The sequence below is a fragment of the Schistocerca americana genome, chromosome 3 (genome assembly GCF_021461395.2).
Source record: "Schistocerca americana isolate TAMUIC-IGC-003095 chromosome 3, iqSchAmer2.1, whole genome shotgun sequence".
In the NCBI taxonomy this organism is placed as follows: Eukaryota; Metazoa; Arthropoda; class Insecta; order Orthoptera; family Acrididae; genus Schistocerca; species Schistocerca americana.
Genome location: NC_060121.1, coordinates 725,258,835 through 725,264,050, shown reverse-complemented (window position 1 = coordinate 725,264,050; position 5,216 = coordinate 725,258,835).

Sequence of the window (5,216 nt, the reverse complement as noted above, 5' to 3'; positions counted from 1 at the left end):
AATTCATGTCACTTGTTTGTTCGTGTATGTTTAAAAATTTCCTTTGCTCTGAAATACGAAGGCACATATGACACATTTCGTCTTTGGTCCAAAAGTATATGATAGTGTGCTAGTCAACTTCAGTGATCCCAATTTTCAATTGATGAAGTGTCCGTAAATTTAATGCAGATTTCTTTTCCGTTTTTCTATATGTTGTAGTATCGTCTCAGTTATGTGTTTCCTGCATAGCTGTAGTTATATTTTAGTGTGTATACAATTGTCATTTGCTTCAATATAACGAGCTACAATGTCTTACTTATCACAGTAGATGACACAATTCCTCTACAGTTACGTAGTGGTAGCAGCTGATTCATAGCCATAATTTGTTTCATTCTGGATATAATGTGTTTTGTAAGCTCCCACTCCAATATTTGTCTTTACGTAAAATTTGTCCCGAAAATTGGCTCAGAATTTTTAATTCAGGACCGCCGTTATAACCTTACAGTTCCACGTTTCACTAATTATGCCTATATGTACGTCTGAAACATATTACATATGTTTTAATTTTCTTCAGGTTCAAAGTTATGTTTTCCAAGGCCATTTCTCTGTTGGGATCGCCGACTAGTATCTCTTTTTCCTGTGTTATTAATAAGCCATCACTGAGTGATACAGTTTTCGTCTCGTTCGAAAAGACAGTGTGGACTTTTAACAATGAAATTCGCCAAACAGCCGTGCAGTTGAGATGTTATTTTATTTTCGTTTGACTGACCTGATGTAGGTTGCAGTAAGTACTGGGAGATGAAGAAGTTTGCACAGGATAGAGTAGCATGGAGAGCTGCATCAAAGCAGTCTCAGGACTAAAGACAACAACAACAACAACAACAACAACAACGACCTCTGTATGCCAATATTGATTATTTTTTAAAGGTGTGTATGGGGTCTGAAGATGGCATAATGAATTGCAGAAACTGGTAGCGAAAATAAAACAACGTCTCAATCGCATGGCTGTTTGGCCAATTTCATTGTTAAATATTTCACCAATCGCTGTCCCATGTCCACAATGGATCAACAGAGAGCATGGACATTTTGTCTTACGCATCTCTACCAAAGAACCTTCTCTTTCCTGACAATCTACAGATAAAGACTGAAAGATTGCTGTGACTATTTTCTTGGTTTACAAATAATATAACATTAACAATGTGCTCGATAATTTACTGAAAAACAACAGTTTTCCAAAGTACACGTATGCGGCCTCAAGAAAAGAAGACATAAATTCGAGTACTATTTGTGGGTGCTGCAAGAATACATTCCGAATCTTGTCCCCTTGCCACTTTGGTATTTTCTGGGAGGGAACAATGGAAAGATTAATGTTCCGTCGAGGCGACGGTCATTAAAGATGAAGTGCAAGTTCTGATTACGAAAGGATCAGGAGGGAAGCCATCCACGCCGTACTCAAGGAACCATACCGGCAACTGCATGGAGCGATTTAGGGAAGTCACGGAAAACGTAAATCTGGATAGATGGACGAGGATTTGAACCGTTGTCTTTGCAAAGCCGAGTCCAGTGTGCTGACCGCTGCGCCAGGCAGGGAACAGCATCTGAATTCGATGACTCCACAGGCCTGGAAGAGGGAAACCAGATTGTAATCTTACTGGCGTGCGAGTCCTCCCATTTAGGAGAGAGAGAGAGGAGGGCGCCCACCTTGTGGTCCGTCCGTGGGGAAACTCACTCCAGTTTCAATATCTATAGACCGTGTAGGATTACGTTATCATTTACAAGTTCATATGTCGGAAATATGGATCTTAGACATTGTCGACAACAGGCTCCACAATATGCTGATACAACACAAGATTCACTTCAAGAAATGAAGTGAAATACACTGGTAACTGTCATGAAGCCAATTCACAGTGATGTCTTGTTTGTGAATTTATATTTCGGAAAATGGACTACAAATGGCAGGCATGTAGTATCACACTGTTCAAATACTTCCACGAAAACTCTTAAAAAGTTGTTTCTGAGTGTTTCAGAGAATAAGAAGGAGCGTGAAAATTGTTTGCATTTTACCAGCAAAATGCCACCACGTCGATTCCCAAGTTCCCACACTTAATTATAAATGTCTTTCATTCTGAACTTAGCGTTAATTTACTTCCGAGATACGCGTTCCCACTGCTACAAACAGGGATAGAGTCAGCCGACAAAATTAAACTTTTAGTAAAAATTATCGTTATACCCACTTCTTTGCACCCACTGGTAGCTCTGTTGGTACACTGATGGACTGTCGAATATTAGGTTCGTGGTTAGAATCTAGCCTGTAACAATATTTTGAATTATTTGTAAAACAAATCGACAGTACTTTCATACGAAAATCCTATCGCATTTACATAACTTCACTGTACCGATTAGAAACAGAATATTACTTTGTTATCCTTGGCGTTTACATGTGCAAAAAGGCCTACCTGTTTCAGAAGTATTTACGTCAATAAGGTAGTAATAGGAAATGACACATGATGGTACATGTTCCCTAACCTTTCACCTAACATCCCTTTATCCATAATTGTAGGTTTCAACTGGTAGCAGAGTGTGGTTGCGTTCTGTTGGCAGAAGGGGGGGGGGGGGGGGTTTAGAATTGTCTATCCTTTCTCTTGTCATTTGTCATTTCCTGTGATCATTTCCTTAGTGTGTGAGAATCCCTTACTGCCTGTCGAGCATTGTATTAATCTATTCCGTTGTTTGCAGGGAGCTAGCTTGCTGTGGATCCAAGGGGCTGCCCCGGAATCGGGCATCTAAAGAAGGGGCACTTGCAGTATGAACTTAGAATCTGGGAGCATAGCATCTAGGGTAGTGTTCCGGAGCTGGCTGACAGGTTTCGCGTGGCGTTAGGTACCGCACTTTGCGTTTCGGCGAGCACCATTGGGGAGGCAGGTGATTCTCTTGATAATATTTCCACGGAATTGGATGAGGTGCAGCAGAACCTGTCCTTTCTGCAGGACAGTCAGCCTATTGTTAGGCAAATTTGTAAAATTTAGGCCCTCGTAGCATATTTGGGGAATCGTTTGAAGGAAATTGCCTCCTTGCAACTTAGCCAGCCTGAAGATACTAGGGTGGGGCAGTTGAGTGATCGAGCGAGGGATTTGCAGGTCCAAGCAGCGTCCTTAAATTTGGAAAGCAAGGAGCGGGAGCAAGTACAGCAATTACCCCACAAATCAGTTCTTTGATCAGTCGTCCAGGACTCAAGGTTTAAGTAGCCCTCCAGCTAATCGTTTCGCTAGACTAACCAACCCATTTATGTGCCTATTCAATGGTATTTCCTTTCACTCGATACTTTGGGCCGTTCCGAGCACATTTTGTGGCTGTTGGTGCGATTTGAATTTCATGCAGACGCCCTGAGGACGCCTCACCACGTGATATTAGCATTGCTTTACTCCTCGGCGAAAGGTTCTCTGAGTGATTTTACATCTGAGGTCCTAAAGCGGGAGGGATGGATAGAACAACTAAGGAGGCTGATTGTCGATAGGAAGCTCTCGCTGTAGAAGAGGAACGAACTTGAATGCAAGTACTACCGGCAGGTGGAGGCATCATTTGAGCCGCTGAGCGTAGCCACCTTGGTTCTTGGTATTTTGGTTTCTGAACTCAATACTGTATCAAATTTTTTTGAAGGAGGGAGGGGGGGGGGCATGGGTGGTGATGATAGGTCATGCTTGGCCTTTTCTTCACGCCCCACTAGCTTCCAGAAATTGCAAACATTGGTTGATTTCATTGAATCCTTGTCATTTCCCGATGAGGAGCGGAGGCGTGAGGAGCATTTGGGAATTCCTCCGCCCATCTAAAGAATTAATAGGACTCCTCAAGCATCCAACACATTTTCTGAGAAAGCTTGTTTTTAGTGCGGCTCCCGCGATCACTTGGTGCACGAATGTCCCGTAGCACAAGCTCCAAGACCCGGAAAATGATGGAGGTGAAGAAAAGGGGGGGGGGGGGAGTTGTTCCCATTGGTGGTGTGCGCCATGGTGCGTGAGTTTTCAAGCTCTCTTCGGATCCGCCCTCCCTTTTATCTGTGCCTGTCTACCACAAGAACCCTTGTGTGCACTGTTGGATTCTGGTAGCTCAGCATCCTTGTTGAATTATATTTGGCATTTGGAGTTTGGGCTTTTGTGCAAATTATCTTCCGTGTGCCCTTGCCCTCAGGTATGTCGTGTGACCAATTGGCAAGAGTTGCGTCTGGTCAGTGAGGTGCGTGGTACTTTGTCTATTTGTAATTTCTCATGGCCTGTTTTGCTCTTGCTTGTTAAAGATCTAGTGCTCAGTTTGTTGCTCTGGTGTTATGTTATTCAGAAAACTGGATTAGTTCTCGATTTTGCGAGCCGCACCTTCTCCTTTAGTTTTCGCCTAGTGATAAGATAGCCTTTTGCTCTTGCCGTTGCGCAACTGTGGGAGCTTCAGTAAACTGTAACTCTAGTGAATTTGATGTGGCCCATCTTGAGCCAGATCATGCAGGGCAGTTGTTGAATTTACTAGGGGAGTTTCCCAAGGTTTTCTCCAATAAGTGGGGTCAATAAGCCATACAGTACCACATACGCTTATGTGACGATATTCCAGTGCGACAGTCTCCTTATCGCTTCTCGCCACCCAAAATGAAAATATTGAGACAGAAATTGGCGAGCGTGTTAAAGGAGGAGGTCATGAGGCTGTCTACATCACCCTACACGTCACCGATTTTTCTCGTTCCTAAAGTTCAAGGCCAGGACTACAGGCTGGTGGCTGATTATAGACTCCTTACTAAAAAGGTTACTTGAGAATCTGTCCTCTTACCTGATTTTCACAACTTCACCTGGTTTTCGGGGGCAAAGTGGTTCATGTTGCTAGATCTCAACAAAGCTAATTATCAGATTCCTATTACTGAGGTAAACATGTCACCCCATTCTGCACTGACTGGAACCTTTATGAGTTGAACGGGGTGCCATTCGACTTGTTTACTGGGGCGGCGGTTTTGTCTCCTTTGTCAGATCATATCCTGGGTGACTTGAAGTTTTCTTGTGTTTTTAATTAAGTACCTTGATGATGTTGTCATTTATAGTCAGTCATTTGAGGATCATATTTCTCATCTTTGGGAGATCCTCTCCAAACTTTGGCATGTGAGGTTGACTGTTAAGCCTCCCAGTATTACTCTTGCTAGGAAACAGATGCCCTTTCTGGGCCATTTAATTTCTGGGGATCGCATTAGGATAGATCAAGAACAA